We start from the raw sequence: 17,102 nt of genomic DNA, 5'->3' as shown, positions 1-17,102 counted from the left end.
GGCCTGCGGTGCCCAGAACTCCCCGCGCGGCCGGCGGCCCCAGGACGGGCCTGCAGGAGCTGCCATGGGCCAGGCCCCGCGGGGCTCTCTGTGCTACTCTGCGCAGCCGGAGGTGGGGGGGCGAAGGCTTCTGGGCTGCAGCCTGGCACGCCGTGACTCGCTCCCCGAGGGGTGCGGCTGGCTGGGCTCTGAGCTGCCTCCTGAGCTTCCTTTGCACTCTGACCAGCTTCTTCCTGCTGCCCAGCAAGGGGCCGGGCAGCCGGGCACCACGGGCAGAGCCCTGGGAGAGCAGCCCTGAGCAGAGGGTCTATAGGAGCCAAGGGGCAGGGCTGCCCCTCATTACCATCCAGACAGATCCCTGTGCTTTCCAGGTATGCTGCTGAAAACGCCACCTTCCTGGAGGGCTGTGCCCGTCGCTGCCAGAGCCTGCTCCCCCATGGGGCCCTGTGGAGCCGGGGTGGGGGCACCCCCCTAAATGCCACTGCACAGGCTGCGTGTTACTGCTTGGGGGCCTGGGCGTCCTGCTGGGCTGGGTGCAGTCCGGGGCCAGGGCCCCGTCACCCGTGAGCCGAGCCCTGCCCTGTGGGTGCATGCAGCCCGCCATCTGTCTGCGCCTGGTGGAGCAGAGCGTGCCGCGAGCCCCTCCCCATTGACGCGAAGGGGCTGGGTCTCCCCCCAGGGCTCTGTGCCCAGCAGCTTGCAGCCCAAAGCACCCCTTGGGTCCCCTCTGCCCCTGTCCCTCGGTGAGCCAAGGTGCCCTCAGGCTGCAGGTCCCAGCCTCCAGCCCCAGGGATTCCTGCTGGCTGTCGCCCCCATGGGCCAGGCCTGGGTCTCCACTGGTGCGGGCCGGGTCACTTCTGCAGCCCCACAGGCCTGTGGCCGTGGCTCATTCCAGCCCGGGCCTGGCTGGGACCACGGAGGCCTGTCTCTGGCCAGACGAGCAGCACGGGTGGGTCTGCAGACCCTGCCCCGGAGATGCCCCCCTTGCGGGAGGTGGCAGCTGCCCAGCAGCGCTGTGGGGCGAGGCCTGGGCTGCGCTCAGTGGCTGCGTCCAGTGCAGTGTCGGGTTGGGGCCCTGGTCTGGGGTGATGAGACCAGGGCTAAGGGCCCTGTGGCACGGAGTCCCCAGGCGATGCTCTGGAACTGCTCCCCATGAAGCCAGGCAGGACTCTGGGGCAGTCGCCTTTCTGTGAGCAGCCTGTCTTCAGGACACACAGCTCACCCAGCTTCCACCTTCCTGGGTCTGACCTCGGAGCATTCAGCATCCTCTGCCCCTCCGTGCGCTTCCCCCCAGCGAGTCTGCTCAGGCGGGGCTCCTGGGGAAGCCAGAGGGTCCTGGCCCCCAACTTCGCAGTCAGACGTGACTCTCAGCCAGCCAGTAAAACAGAAGGTTTATTAGACGACAGGAACATGGTCTAAAACAGAGCTTGCAGGTGCAGAGAACAGGACCCCTCAGCTGGGTCCATTTTGGGGGGCAGGGAGCCAGACAACCCCGTCTGCCCTTCACTCCATGTCCCGGCCAGCCCAAACTGAAACTCCCTCCAGCCCCCCCTCCTCTGGGCTTTGTTCCTTTCCAGGGCCAGGAGGTCACCGGATTCCTTTGTTCTCCAACCCTTTAGCTCTCACCTTGCAGGAGGGAAGGGCCCAGGCCATCAGGTGCCAGGAAACAGGGTGTCGGCCATTCTCTGTGTCCAGACCCCTGCACACACCTGCTCTCTAGGGCTCTGCAATGATCATACACCCTTACCCCACCCTCTAGATTCTTAAGAACTGCATAGGGGAAACTGAGGCACCCCCACAGTATTCAGAGGAAACATTAAGAACAGTCCCACTTCGTCACACCCTGGTATCCCCGAGCTACCCCCTCCCACCTGGGAGCAGCTCCCCGTGCCCAGAGCCTGCAGAGCCGGGGGCAGGGATGAGGGGAGACCCAGCCCAGCAGACAGGTTCCCTGCAGGAGGAGGCTGGGGCAGGCCGAGCCCTACGGGGGGCCTGGCACCAGCTGGGGATAACATGGCCAGGAATCTCTACATGTGTTGCCCCGAGGGAGCTGTCGTCCCCCTGCCCTGGGCCCTGACTCCTCCCTGCCCGAGCTGGGCCAGGCCCTGCTTAGCAGCCCCGGGTCTCTTGGTGCCCGCAGGTGACGCTGGCCTGGCCGGCTGGCGTGTATTCCGGGGTGCTGGCACGATCCCAGATGCAGGAGGCTACGGAGGGGCGGCTGGTGCTGGAGCACGTCCCATCGGGCGCCTTCCGCGCCATCCTGGAGTTTGTCTTCCTGGGGCACTTCGGGCTGGGTGAGGAGGAGCTGCTGCCCGCCGTCCAGGCTGCCAGCTACTTGCTGGTGCCCTCCTTCCTGGAGCCGTGCTGGCTGGCCCTGCGCCCCTCCTGCGCCCGGCAACTGCCTGTCCCACCTGCGCTTTGCCGAGGCCACCGGCTGCCCGGAGATGCCGGCCGTGCTATGCCAGTTCCTGAGCGCCCAGCTCCTGGAGCTGGTGCCCGTCACGGGCAGCTGGCCCCGCCGCTGCAGGAGGAGCGGCATGGCTCCGGACGCGGGGCCCCCAGCAGCTGCGTGTGCTCCGCAAGGAGAACCTGAGGACCCCGGCCACCCCCGACATGGAGCCCCTGCGCGGCCTCTCCTGCCTCCCCCCCGGGCCAGGGGGCACCTGGCGCCGGGCCACCGGGCTGCCCTTCCGGGCCCACAAGTGGAGCTTCGGCACTGCCCAGCTGCTGAACCACCTGTTCCTCATCGGCGGCTACCGGGAGCGCCGCGGGGCCCGCGGGTTCGCCTTCCGCATGGCGGCCTTCCGCTACAACCCGCTGGCTGGCTGCTGGCAGCCCACCGCCCCGCTGCTGCAGGCCACTGCCCCCTGCCCTGGTACCTGCCCCCCCCCCGCTATCGCTCCTTGACCCACTGCTTCCAGCCCACCGCCCCGCTGCTGCAGGCCACTGCCCCCTGCCCTGGTACCTGCCCCGCCCCCGCTATCGCTCCTTGACCCACTGCTTCCAGCCCACCGCCCCGCTGCTGCAGGCCACTGCCCCCTGCCCTGGTACCTGCCCCCCGCTATCGCTCCTTGACCCACTGCTTCCGACCCACTGCTTCCAGCCCACCACCCCGCTGCTGCAGGCCAGTGTCCCCTGCCCTGGTACCTGCCCCCCCCCGCTATCGCTCCTTGACCCACTGCTTCCAGCCCACCGCCCCGCTGCTGCAGGCCAGTGTCCCCTGCCCTGGTACCTGCCCCCCCCCCGCTATCACTCCTTGACCCACTGCTTCCAGCCCACCGCCCCGCTGCTGCAGGCCACTGCCCCCTGCCCTGGTACCTGCCCCCGGCTATCGCTCCTTGACCCACTGCTTCCAGCCCACCGCCCCGCTGCTGCAGGCCACTGCCCCCTGCCCTGGTACCTGCCCCCCGCTATCGCTCCTTGACCCACTGCTTCCAGCCCACCGCCCCGCTGCTGCAGGCCAGTGTCCCCTGCCCTGGTACCTGCCCCCCGCTATCGCTCCTTGACCCACTGCTTCCGACCCACTGCTTCCAGCCCACCGCCCCGCTGCTGCAGGCCAGTGTCCCCTGCCCTGGTACCTGCCCCCCCCCCCCCGCTATCACTCCTTGACCCACTGCTTCCAGCCCACCGCCCCGCTGCTGCAGGCCACTGCCCCCTGCCCTGGTACCTGCCCCCCGCTATCGCTCCTTGACCCACTGCTTCCAGCCCACCGCCCCGCTGCTGCAGGCCACTGCCCCCTGCCCTGGTACCTGCCCCCCGCTATCGCTCCTTGACCCACTGCTTCCAGCCCACCCGCCCCGCTGCTGCAGGCCACTGCCCCCTGCCCTGGTACCTGCCCCCCGCTATCGCTCCTTGACCCACTGCTTCCAGCCCACCGCCCCGCTGCTGCAGGCCAGTGTCCCCTGCCCTGGTACCTGCCCCCCCCCGCTATCGCTCCTTGACCCACTGCTTCCAGCCCACCGCCCCGCTGCTGCAGGCCAGTGTCCCCTGCCCTGGTACCTGCCCCCCCCCCGCTATCGCTCCTTGACCCACTGCTTCCAGCCCACCGCCCCGCTGCTGCAGGCCAGTGTCCCCTGCCCTGGTACCTGCCCCCCGCTATCGCTCCTTGACCCACTGCTTCCAGCCCACCGCCCCGCTGCTGCAGGCCAGTGTCCCCTGCCCTGGTACCTGCCCCCCCCCCCCGCTATCGCTCCTTGACCCACTGCTTCCAGCCCACCGCCCCGCTGCTGCAGGCCAGTGTCCCCTGCCCTGGTACCTGCCCCCCGCTATCGCTCCTTGACCCACTGCTTCCAGCCCACCGCCCCGCTGCTGCAGGCCACTGCCCCCTGCCCTGGTACCTGCCCGCCCCCCCCGCTATCGCTCCTTGACCCACTGCTTCCAGCCCACCGCCCCACTGCTGCAGGCCAGTGTCCCCTGCCCTGGTACCTGCCCCCCCACCCGCTATCGCTCCTTGACCCACTGCTTCCAGCCCACCGCCCCGCTGCTGCAGGCCACTGCCCCCTGCCCTGGTACCTGCCCCCCCCCGCTATCGCTCCTTGACCCACTGCTTCCGACCCACTGCTTCCAGCCCACCGCCCCGCTGCTGCAGGCCACTGCCCCCTGCCCTGGTACCTGCCCCGCCCCGCTATCGCTCCTTGACCCACTGCTTCCAGCCCACCGCCCCGCTGCTGCAGGCCACTGCCCCCTGCCCTGGTACCTGCCCCCCGCCCCCCGCTATTGCTCCTTGACCCACTGCTTCCAGCCCACCGCCCCGCTGCTGCAGGCCAGTGTCCCCTGCCCTGGTACCTGCCCCCCCCGCTATCGCTCCTTGACCCACTGCTTCCAGCCCACCGCCCCGCTGCTGCAGGCCACTGCCCCCTGCCCTGGTACCTGCCCCCCGCCCCCCGCTATCGCTCCTTGACCCACTGCTTCCAGCCCACCGCCCCGCTGCTGCAGGCCACTGCCCCTGCCCTGGTACCTGCCCCCCGCCCCCCGCTATCGCTCCTTGACCCACCGCTTCCAGCCCACCACCCCGCTGCTGCAGGCCACTGCCCCCTGCCCTGGTACCCCTGTGCCTGGTACCCCTGTGCCCCTGTGCCCTGGTACCCCTGTGCCCCTGTGCCCTGTGCCCTGCCCTGGTACCCCCCTGCCCTGGTACCTCCCTGCTGCACCCGCTGGCTCCCTCCTGAGGGCCCCTGGCACACGCCGCTGGATGGGATGTGGGACCCGCTGCCCCAGGCGCCGAGCCTCCCAGGGCCAGGCTCCCGCCCCCAGCTCTCAGCCTGGAGCCCCGGCTATGCGCTGCCCCCCCGCGTGGCGTGGGGCGGGGCTCGGGCGGCTGCCCCCAGGCTCCGGGGTGCGAGGCTCCGGGCGGGGTCAGCTCTGAATCCCCCCGCTCGCCTCGCAGCGCCGGTGGGGCAGCGGATTTACGCCATCGGGGGCTGGTACCTGGGCACGCTGCTGGCGCCGGACGGCGGCACGGCCCCCGGCGCGACTCCTGGGCCTTGGCCTCCTCACTGCCCCTCACCGGCTTCGCCTTCGCCCTCTCGCTGTCCCGCGACCTGCCGCCCTGCGCGGCTCGCGCCGGGAGCGTCTACGCCCTGGGCCGCGTGCAGGGGATGGGCGAGACGCTGCTGCTGCGTTACGACGTCAGGGCAGGGGAGCACTGCCCGGGGAGAGAGCCCCGGCCCCCACGCAGCCCCATCTCCAGCCGCCCGCTCCTCCCTGCGGCTGGGCTGTGATCAGAGACGCTGCGGGCGGACGGACGGGAGTCCCCGGCCCGCGCCCCCCGTCTGCTGGGCCGTCTCAGGGAGCCTTCCAGCTCCCAGGCTGATGGGCCTCGCGGTGTGGGGAGGGAAGGGGGAGGAGACTGGGGGGCACAAGGGGGGCTGGGGCAAACATGGGGGTGAGGATGGGTTGGGCATGGGGAGTGGATTGGGATGAAAGTAGGGGGAGTTGAGAGGGGGATGGGCTGGGGTAGGGTGAGGTCCGGGCAGGGTGAGGACAGGTGGGGGCGTGGGCAGGGGTGAGGTGGGCAGGGTGAGGATGGGCATGGGGGTGGGCGGGGTGAGGCTAGAGGGGTGGGCAGGTGAGGACAGGCATGGGGGTGGGCAGGGGTGGGGTGAGGGGGTGGGCAGAGTGAGGACGGGTGTGGAGGTGGCCTGGGGTGAGGGTGGGCAGGGAGAGGACGGGCATGGGGATGAGGCGATAGGGGTGGGCAGCTGAGGGTGGGTGTGGGTGTGGGCCGAGGTGAGCTGAGGTCCGGGCTGGGTGAAGGTGGGCAGGCAGAGGATGAGATGCGGGGGTGTAACGGTGCTGCCCGTGGGAGCCCGCTGAGGTCAGGGTGAACTGCAAACAGACCGGGGCAGACAAACCCCAAACGCTGGTGGCTATTCCACTACAGAGTTTGTGTGTGTGTGGGCGGGGGGGTGAGAAAACTTGGATTTATGCTGGAAATGGCCCACCTTGATTATCATGCACATTGTAGGGAGAGTGGTCACTTTGGATGAACTATTACCAGCAGGAGAGTGAGTTTGTGTGTGTGGTTTTTGGAGGGGGGTGAGGGGGTGAGAAAACCTGGATTTGTGCTGGAAATGACCCACCTTGATTGTCATGCACATTGTAAAGAGAGTTGTCACTTTGGATGGGCTATCACCAGCAGGAGAGTGAGTTTGTGTGGGGGGGGGTGGAGGGTGAGAAAACCTGGATTTGTGCTGGAAATGGCCCAACTTGATGATCACTTTAGATAAGCTATTACCAGCAGGACAGTGGGGTGGGAGGAGGTATTGGTTCATATTCTCTGTGTATATATAAAGCCTGCTGCAGTTTCCACAGTATGCATCCGATGAAGTGAGCTGTAGCTCACGAAAGCTCATGCTCAAATAAATTGGTTAGTCTCTAAGGTGCCACAAGTCCTCCTTTTCTTTTTGCGAATACAGACTAACACGGCTGCTACTCTGAAACCTATTCCACTACTGAGATTTGCCCAGCCAACCCAAACCAGCTTCTATAGCCCCTCCCTGGTTACTCAGCCGTCCAAATAATGCTGTTCCCTTAAAGTGACCAGCCTCCGGCCTCCCTCCAGACACACCTGTCAGATACGATGATGATCACTGAAAATCTTCTCTCATCATATTCAAGAAAAGGTGCTTCCAGTCCCAAAGGTCTGGGCCTTGGGTCAAATTATAACTTAGATCTTACCCAAATACACAGTTACGGCCAATTCTTATCAACTGAACTAAAATGTATTTGTCACGGAGTCCCCGGGCGATGCTCTGGAGCTGCTCCCCATGAAGCCAGGCAGGACTCTGGGGAAGTCTCCTCTCGGGGAGCAGCCTGTCTGCAGGACACACAGCTCACCCAGCTTCCACCTTCCTGGGTCTGACCTCGGAGCATTCAGCCTCCTCTGCCCCTCCGTGCGCTTCCCACAGCGAGTCCGCCCAGGCCGGGTCCTGGGGAAGCCAGAGGGTCCTGCCCCACAACTCCGCAGTCAGACGGGACCCTCAGCCAGCCAGGAAAGCAGAAGGTTTATTAGACGACAGGAACATGGTCTAACACAGAGCTTGTAGGTGCAGAGAACAGGACCCCGCAGCTGGGTCCATTTGGGGGCCAGTGAGCCAGACAACCACATCTGCCCTTCACTCCATGTCTCAGCCAGCCCCAAACTGACTCACCCTCCAACCCCTCCTCCTCTGGGCTTTGTCCCTTTCCCCGGGCCAGGAGGTCACCTGATTCCTTTGTTCTCCAACCCTTTAGCTGTCATCTTGCAGGGGGGAAGGGCCCAGGCCATCAGTTGCCAGGAGACAGGGTGTCAGCCATTCTCTGTGTAGATGCCATCACACTGGCCCTCTGCTCTGCAACAATCACCCCCCCTTATCCAAGCCCCTAGATACTTAAGAACTGCATAGGGGAAACTGAGGCACCCACACAGTATTCAGCGAGAACCTTAAGAACAGCTCCACTTTGTCACACATAGTAATAGACAAGACTTGTTTGCTTACATCACAAGACCTGAGCAAACAGCTCCCCTTCTATCTCTAACAATGCAGGCTGCATTTCAGAGCTCTATTCATTTACAGATCTTCCTAACAAGTCTTTAAAGGTTTCAGAGGGGTAGCCATGTTAGTCTGTATCAGCAAAAACAAGGGGAAGTCCTTGTGGCACCTTAGAGACTAACAAATTTATTTGGGCATAAACTTTCATGGGCTAGAACCCACTTCATCAGATGCATGGAGTGGAAAATATGATACCAATGTGATCTATGCCATCATGTGCCAGCAATGCCCCTCTGCCATGTACATTGGCCAGCCTGGACAGTCTCTACTCAAAAGAATAAATGGACACAAATCTGACATCAGGAATTTATAATATTCATAAACCAGTCGGAGAACACTTCAACCTCCCTGGACACTCAATAACAGACCTAAAAGTGGCAATTCTTCAACAACAAAACTTCAAAAACAGACTGCACCATGAAGCTGCAGAACTGGGATTAATTTGCAAACTGGACACCATCAGATTAGGCCTGAATAAAGACTGGGAGTGGCTGGATCATTATAAAACCTAAACCAAATTTCCCCCTATTGTTACTCCCACCTTGTCAACTCTCATTACCATTGCAGAAGTTATTTTCCCTCCCTTGGTATCTTGCTGTCAATTGAATTGTCTCGTTGGCCTGACCTCACATGAGATAAGGCAACTCTCAGCCTTTCGTGTATTTATACCTGCTCCTGTATTTTCACTCCATGCATCTGATGAAGTGGGTTCTAGCCCACAAAAGCTTATGCCCAAATAAATGTGTTAGTCTCTAAGTCTTTACAGTTTGTCCATGGGTCAGGTCAGTCTGTGAGTTAATTAACTCTTTCTGGCCTGGTGTCACCTTTCAGTGAGATATCACATTGCACTCACAATGTCACAGGGGGTGCCTGGGGTGAGGGACCTGGGGTGAAGGTGGGTCTGGGCCAGGTGGGATGAGGGTGATGGGTCGAGTGAGGACGAGTGTGGGGGTGGGCGGGATAAGGGTGAGTCCAGGCCGGGTGGGGCAAGGCCCAGGCAAGATGAGGACAGGTGTGTGTGTGGGGTGGGCTCGGATGAGGATGAGGGGTGGGGATATGCTGGAGTAAGGTTAGGGGTGGGTAGGGGTGAGGGGGTGGGCAGATGAGGACGGTCATGGGCCTGGGCTAGGGTGAGGCGAGGACGGGGCTTGGTGAAGGTGAGGAGGGGTGTTGGGTGGGCAGGGTGAGATGCACAGGGTGAGGATAGACGCGGTGAGGACAGGTGGGGGGAGTGGGGTGAGGGTGGGCAGGGGAGTGGGCAGAGTGAGGGCAGGCAGAGTGAGGATGGGGGTGGGCAGGGTGAGGACGGGGGGACTGGGGTGAGGGCAGGCAGGGGAGTGGGCGGGGTGAGGATGGGTGTGGGGGTGGGTGGGGTGAGGATGGGGGAATGGGCGGGGTGAGGATGGGGGTGGGGGTGGGCGGGATGAGGGTGGGGGGACTGGGGTGAGGGTGGGTGTGGGGGTGGGCGGCATGAGGGGGACTGGGCTGAGAGCAGGCAGGGGAGTGGGCGGGGTGAGGGTGGGTCCGGGCCGGGTGGGGCAGGGGCTGGTCCGGTGCGGGGGTGTGAGGATGTGACGCAGCAGGGAGGGGGGAGTGTTGACCTGGGAATGTGCCCTGGGGATGGGAGACCTGAGAGCCTGTCACCTGAGCCGGGACGGGGAGGGGGAGGTGACACCTCTGCCCGGGAAACTGGACAAAGGCTGCAGGAGGGAGCCTGCTGGGGGGGTTTAGTTTCAGTTTGGGGCTGGGTGGAGGAACGCAGGGAACCCCAGGGCTGGGGTCTAAGCTCCCTGCTCCCCCAGAAGGACGTGACTGAGGGGTCCTGGTTGTACCCACAAGCTCTGTTTTGGACTGTGTTCCTGTTCTCCAATAAACCTTCTGTGTTACTGGCTGGCGGAGAGTCTCAGTGGATCCCAGGAAGGGGGGTGCAGGGCCTGGGCTCCCCCACACTCCGTGACAGGGGGCGACGCCCGACTCCCCCACGCTCTCTCGTTGCAGACACGTGGCAGGAGCTGTTCCCAACGCTGACGCGAGCCGACGCCAACCTGCCCGGCCTCTATTTCCTGGGGGGCTCGGAGCCCCTCTACGTGGTGGGGGGCAACGCCCAGGAGAACGTGGTGATTTCCTTCAGCCCGGGGGCCCGGCGCTGGGGCCTGGCGTGGAGCCTGCCCAAGTGCAGCCGCCTCTACATGGTGGCGCCGGAGCTGGGCTCGCTGGCCCGCTGCCCGCTGCCCGCCCCGCCCTTCCCCCTCTCCTACGAGGCCCTCTTCTTCCTGCACTTCCCTCTGCCCCCACCCCCGGGTGGGGAGCTGGGCACTGAGCGGGGGCAGGTGGGCGCCAGAGGGCCCAGGAGCCAGCTGGGGCAGTGAGGGGACCCCCCGCCCCCGGCTGGCAGGACCCCGTCATGGGGAGCCCGGGGTTCACCCCCTGCCACGAGCGGTGTGCAGCGTGGGCCGGGGGGGCTCGTCTGCCTACTGATGACTCGCTGCCTCGTTAAGGTCACTGTGAGACCCGGACCGGTGCCACGTGGGGGCTGTGGCTGGTTCCCGGCGCTGTGCGGGGCTCTCGGGACACATGGCGTTTACACCTGCCGCAGGTTCTCCCCGGGCAAAGGCTGGACCGAGGCTGACGCGGCAGCCCGGGGGGACCCTTTGTCTGGATCGGAGGCTGCAGCAGGAAGGGGGGTCCCCGTAGCCGTCCTGGAGCCTGCCGAGCTGGGGCTGGGCGCCTGTCACAAGCCTCCAGGTCCCTGGGGTGCTGAACGGTGGGGGAGGAACTCGCAGGGGGCCCCCCGCGGGCACTGCCCATTCCCGGAGGTGGGGGGGGGCTGAGCCTGGTGCCTCGTTTGTCGCTGCCGTTTCCCACCCCCCCCGGCTCCCAGCCCCCTCCCGCCTTATTTGTCCCGTTGCCCTTTTACCCGTGTACCGGCTGCTATTTCCGGGGCTGGCTCTGAGCCCAGGGCCAGCTGCCGGGTGGGCACCGGGCATGGCCAGGGGCACCATGGGGTGCGCCTCGGGCAGGGGGGTGTCCCAGGCCACACCCAACAGCGTCCCTGGCTCAGCGCCATCTCCCTCCTCCTGCCCAAAGCCAGGGCACGGCACCGGGTGCTGGGGCAGGCCTGGCCCCTCCCCACTTCCTGGCTGGTGCCCCCTTCCCGTGGCCCAGCCTGGCAGGGGAGGGGGTGGGCTCTGATTAGACCCAGATTTGGGGACCCCCCTGCACCAGGGGTTGCTGAGTGTCTTGGTGAGTTTGTCGCCTTCCTTCGTGCGGGGAGGGAAGGGAACAGGCCTGGCCCACTCAGCCCTTGTGCCCGTGCCTGGAGCACGCCTGGGCACGCTCACACACATGCAGACACACACACACCCTCCTGGCATCCCCCCCGCCCCCCCCGAGGCCGTGTCCCCCGGGGCCGTGCCCCACTCAGCTGCCCTCCCGGGCTGCAGCCTGGGCAGAGCCCTGCCGGGCGCAGGGAGGCCTGGGCCGGGGACTCTCCTCCAGGTGCCCTTGTGGCGGTGGAGGGAGGGGGCCGCGTGCTGGCGGCTGGCTCCAGGCCGCTGGCAGGGAGCTGGCTCGGTGGGGCTCTGGCCCGGGGGAAGGACACAGGGCCAGGGGGGTTGGCAGGGGCTGGGGCACCTTGAGGCCAGGGCGGCTCGTCCACTTCAGCCCAGCGCTGGAGCAGCCGAGCTCCCCTGCACACCAGCGAAGGGGCAGGCCCCTGGCTGCCCCCTGGCTGGGTGGGCGTCCAGCCCGGCCCCAGCCTCCTGCCCCCCGTGACATCGTCCCCTCCAGTACCGGGGTTGGGGGGGCACAGGCAGGGCTGGTTTTGGGCCACGTGAGGTGCGTGCAGGGGGCATCGTCAGACTCCCCATCCCAGGGCGGCTGGGGGCTGGGAACAAGGCAGAGCCAGTGGCCCTGTGTCAGGACAGCGGCTCCCCTTCGGCCAATGCGGGGGGTCACGGTGGGGGGCTGTCCGGGGCCAGGCAAAACGGCGAGAGGGAGAGGCCCAGGTAGGTTTGGGCCCTGGGAGAAGCTGAAGGCAGAACAGCAAGGGGGACAGGGGGGCTGGTGAGGTCTGAAGGCCAGGGTGCAGTGGAGCAAACTGGACCCATAAGAGCCATGGGGGGGAGGGGATTGGGGAGGGAGGAGGCTCCCCGGTAAAGGGGCTCTCCCGGGCGAGAGGCTGGGGGCTCCTCGCTGGGCAGAGTGGGGTAACACTGGGGAGGCTCTGCTGGTACAAGGACAGGGCAGGAGTGCCAGGGAGTCCGGGTGCTGGTGTGTGAGATGTTGTGGCGGGGGGGGGGGTGTTGTGCGCCGGGATGTTGGGTGATTTTGCAGGAGAGAAAGAACCGATGTGTGGGACGGTCCGCGCAATGCCTGATAATAAACCATCCCCATGGAGGGTATTGGTGAGGCAAGACAGTGTGTGTGGAGTTATTGGGGACTCAGAAAGGGGAAACTGAGGCAGGCATGCCTGCCATGCTGCGGCCTGCTGCAGGAGGGTGCCCTGGGCAGTGGCTGCCCTCTGACACCCACCCACCTAGGTCCCCACCTCCCCCCGTGCAGGGCAGGGAAGGGCAGCATGGCCAGGCCCAGTTGTGCCCCTGCCTGGCTTGGGTGCTGCCCTGGGGCTGGAGTAGCTGTCTCTGGTGAGAAGCCGCCATTCTCCGGGAAGAGCAGCCGGTGCTAGAGCCAGGAGGGGTCAGGACAGGCAGCCACGTGCTATAGCTGGCAGCTGCCTGGAGGGGCAGAGAAGGGGCATGGGGGGCTAGGCGGGAGTGGGGGCATCGTGGGCAGGGGTGGAGTGAGACACTTCTGTCCTTGGCCCTTTGCTAGCCAGGGCCTCAGGCAGGCTGCAGGCAGGCAGGGGCGCGGGTGAGAGGGGGAGGCGGGGGTGGCCCGCGGGGGCAGGGTCCGATTTCAGGATGCCATGTAGGGCCGCAGGGAGGCCGGATGCCAGGTGTCCTGTTACAGGCAGCGTGGAGCGGGGCAGGCAGGGGACGCAGAGCAGCGGGTTTGAAGGACGCAGGAAGCACCGTTCCTAGGGGCTCTGCCAAGGGCGGACGTGGCGCTGACGCCCGGAGTCTCGGCACCTTCTGAGCAGGTACCAGCGTCTGCGGCTCGGCTCCCCAGGCAGGGCAGGGCCTGGGGCTGGGGCTGGGGCTGCCCACCCAGGATGGGCCTTGCAGGGCCAAGGCTGCGCTTTGCCTCAGTTGGCCGCCAGCCAAGTCCCCAGCCTGTCCAGCTGACTGCCTCCCAGTGCCCTGGCTAGGGTGCCCGTAGGCTGGCCTGCAGCTGCTGGCCATCCTGGGCGTAGTTCGGGCCGTGCTGACCCCTGTGCTCCACATGTCTGTAGCGTGTTGCCCCCTGCCCTCCGTGTGTCCTTGGCATGTTGGGGATGCGCTGTCCCTTTGTGTGGTACGTGCTCCTGCTGGGTTTGGGGTGCAGATGGTGGGTTTGGATGAACACTCCCCTGTGGACCATGGCTGGGCTTGGCTGTGGGGGTGGGGTGTCCACAGCACATGTAGGGGTGCACTGTCCCTTTGTATAGGCCTTTGGGGGACCTGGGGCTACGGGGTCTGGGGTACCCTGCCCATTTGCAGCCTGTGTTCCCTGGTGTTTGGGGTACACCATCCCTGTGTCGGGGTGTCACGGGGTCCCTGGGCGATGCTCTGGAACTGCTCCCCATGAAGCCAGGCAGGACTCTGGGGAAGTCTCCTCTCTGGGAGCAGCCTGTCTGCAGGACACACAGCTCACACAGCTTCCACCTTCCTGGCTCTGACCTCGGAGCATTCAGCATCCTCTGCCCCTCCGTGCGCTTCCCCCAGTGAGTCCGCCCAGGCGGGGTCTTGGGGAAGCCAGAGGGTCCTGCCCCCCTCTGAACTTCACTCCTTGTCCCCAGCCAGCCCCAAACTGAAACTCTCTCCAGCCCCTCCTCCTCTGGGCTTTGTCCCTTTCCCGGGCCAGGAGGGCACCTGATCCCTTTGTTCTCCAACCCTTTAGCTCTCACCTTGAGGGGGGAAGGCCCAGGCCATCAGTGGCCAGGAAACAGGGTGTCGGCCATTCTCTGTGTCCAGACCCCTGCACACACCTGCCCTGTAGGTCTCTGCAACCATCATACACCCTTACCCCACCACCTAGATACTTAAGAACTGCCTAGGGGAAACTGAGGCACCCCCACACTATTCAGAGGAAACATTAAGAACAGTCCCGCTTCATCACACGGGGGTCTCTTAACACGCTGGGTTTGGGGACACGCTCGAGGTGCTGGCTCCGCAGGGGGTGCACTGGCCCTTGCTAGCTGGGCCTTGCCTTGTTGGGGTCCCTTCGCCTCTTGTGCTTTGAGTGCAAAAACGCTGTTCCTCTCCTTGACCTTACCTAGCATTTAGCACTCGCTAATGTGGGTTCGCTCATCCCAGATCCTGGCTGCATGCGTCAGCCCAGGGGGTGTCTGTATCCGTCCGTGTGTCTGTCTGCAGCCGGGTGTGCCAGCCCAGGGCGTGTCCGTGTGTCTGTCTGCAGCCGGGTGTGCCAGCCCAGCGCGTGTCCGTGTGTCTGTCTGCAGCCGGGTGTGCCAGCCCAGGGCGTGTCCGTGTGTCTGTCTGCAGCCGGGTGTGCCAGCCCAGGGCGTGTCCGTGTGTCTGTCTGCAGCCGGGTGTGCCAGCCCAGGGCGTGTCCGTGTGTCTGTCTGCAGCCGGGTGTGCCAGCCCAGGGCGTGTCCGTGTGTCTGTCTGCAGCCGGGTGTGCCAGCCCAGCGCGTGTCCGTGTGTCTGTCTGCAGCCGGGTGTGCCAGCCCAGGGCGTGTCCGTGTGTCTGTCTGCAGCCGGGTGTGCCAGCCCAGGGCGTGTCCGTGTGTCTGTCTGCAGCCGGGTGTGCCAGCCCACAGGGGAGTTGGTGCCCGCGGCTGGCCGTGTCTGTCTGTGCCTCTCTCTGCTGCTCCGAGGAAGCTGGGTAGCTCTGACCCTTCCCTCACTTGGCCCATTCCCAGCTGCATGTGATGGAAACAAACCCTGGGAGCCGTGGCCAAGCTGCCCGTCGGCGTGACGGCACCACTGGCCCCCAGCCCAGGGAATGTCACAGCTGCCGCAGGACGGCGTGCGATTGGCTGGCAGGGCCTAGTGGGGGGTGGGGGGGCCACACGGGTACTGTGGGGAGCCGTGTGAGGGCAGCAGGGCCTAGAGTGGGGTGTCTCAGCGGCCTGCACTCCGTGCTATGCCCCAGCCTTCAAACAGTGTGTAGGAGGGACCCCTTCCCTGCGCCAGCCCCACAAGGGGTCCCACAGCCTCGCCGCCCCCGAGGCCGAGCCGCTGGGTTCCAGCCCCCCGACTTCACCCCGTGAGCTCTGCCCAGAGAGTCCTGCTGAGCCAGACGCTGGGTCAGAGCCCGTGACTCTGCAAGGTCCCGGCACCTCAGCCGGTGTCTGCAGTGCGTCCAGGCAGCCGGGTTTGGGACTCATCTGGACACCGCGTCCGGAAGTCCTGAGGTCAGCAGCTGTGGAGGAAATGAAGGGGACGACAGAGATCAGCCTGGCCAGTGCCAGGCCCCCTTGAGCCAGGTGCTGCAGGAACCAGCGGGGGCTTCTTTTTCTCTGCCCTCTCCCTTTGTCTTGCCCTCAGGCGTCCCGGATTCACAGGGTCGGGGTTACAGCTCCAGCTCTGGCCCAGTCTCTAGGAGGGGCCCATCCGTGGGCCAGACCCCCGAGGGGTCTCACACTTCCTCCAGGGTCAGCCACGCGGCCTCACCGCCTCCGGAGACGGGGCCTCTGGGCCTGCAGCCGCCCATTGCACGCCATGAGCTCCGGCTGAGCCAGACCCTGAGGGAGGCTTGGCCAGGCTGCCGGGCCTAACGCACCTCGCCCAGCATCTGCCGTGACGCCCGCCCAGCGCGGGCCGAGCAGCCGGGTTGCCAGCTGGGCACTGTGCGGGACAGAACGCCGGGTACAGCCTCGTCGGCTCTGCCCGCCCAGCTCCGGGTGGCGCTCCCTGTCTGATCTCCATGGGCAGACTCCAGGCCAGCACCCCGACTCCTCCCAGCAGCCGGCTCTGGCCCCCACCTCCCAGCCCTTTGGTCTCAGATGGGATGGTTGTCCGCGGGTTGGGGGGGGGGATCCACATCCCTCTGGGCCCTTGGGCGCTGGGGGTCTCTGTCTCTGGAAGGCCCTGGGTCGCGGCGGCTCTGGTCAGCACGGCCGACCGGGCCGTTAAAAGTCCCATCGGCAGTGCTGCCCGGCTAAGGCAGGCTAGTCCCTACCTGGCCCGGAAGTGGCCAGCAGCAGGTCTGGCTCCTAGGCGAGGGGGCCACGGGGCTCTGCACTGCCCCAATCCCAAGCACCGACTCCACACTCCCATTGGTCGGTTCTCGGCCAATGGGAACTGGGGGGGCGTGGTGCCTGCGGGCAAGAGCCATGCTGAACTGCTTGAGTGCCTCTGCCGAGGAGCCGGACCTGCTGCTGGCTGCTTCTGGGGCGCAGCGCGGTCCGCAGCGCCAGGACAGGTGGGAAGCCTGCCTTAGCACCCCCGCTGCACCGCTGAGAGGGAGCTGCCCGAGGTAAGCCTGCGCCCCAAGCCCCTGTCCCAGCCCTGAGCCTCCCCAAACCCGGCGCCTCCTTCTGCACCCGAATGGCCCATTCGTAGTGCCCCTGAGAAAACACAGCATGGCTCCTGTTTGCCCCACTTGCACCCTTCGAATCTCCACCCGCTGGGTACCAGTACCAGGGCCACAGGGGCAGCGTCAGCCGACTGGGTCGTCTGAAGGGTACAGGCAGTTCCCACGGCAGGGGGATGGCCCCCACGGGGGTGGAGGGCAGGGCTGAGACCAGGGGCTGGGGGGTGGCCCCCTGGAGGGGGGAAGGCAGGGCCTAGAGTTGGGGCTGAGGGCCAGTCCCCTGTGGGGCAATGGGGCCTGGGGTGGAGGAGCAGTGGGGCTGAGAGTTGGGGACTGGTCCCATGTAGGGGGTCGGGGCTGGGGAAATGGCCCCATGGGGGGGCAGCAGGGCCTAGAGCTGGGGGTCAGTCCCCTGTGGGCGCAATGGGCCCTGGGGGTGGGGGGGCAGTGGGGCTGAGAGCTGGGGCT

The 17,102-nt window shown here is 65.9% G+C and overlaps 1 protein-coding gene across 6 annotated transcripts in view; it reads left to right on the top strand.

The window, feature by feature from the left end:
• Positions 1-12,980: 12,980 nt before the first annotated feature.
• CPT1B (carnitine palmitoyltransferase 1B) overlaps positions 12,981-17,102 on the top strand; it is a 38,286-nt gene continuing 34,164 nt past the window's right edge. For 2 of the 6 annotated variants that reach the window (XM_073329044.2, XM_078851219.1), the window contains exon 1: positions 12,981-13,134. The gene's annotated coding sequence lies outside the window, so the exon portion shown is untranslated. The remainder of the gene's footprint in view (positions 13,135-17,102) is intronic. The other 4 variants (XM_073329043.2, XM_073329042.2, XM_073329046.2 and 1 more) reach the window with 4 other exon arrangements.

The sequence above is a fragment of the Lepidochelys kempii genome, chromosome 1, assembly GCF_965140285.1.
Source record: "Lepidochelys kempii isolate rLepKem1 chromosome 1, rLepKem1.hap1, whole genome shotgun sequence".
In the NCBI taxonomy this organism is placed as follows: domain Eukaryota; kingdom Metazoa; phylum Chordata; order Testudines; family Cheloniidae; genus Lepidochelys; species Lepidochelys kempii.
The sequence above is the reverse complement of the archived record's forward strand: the minus strand, read 5'-3'. Positions and strand labels throughout refer to the sequence as shown.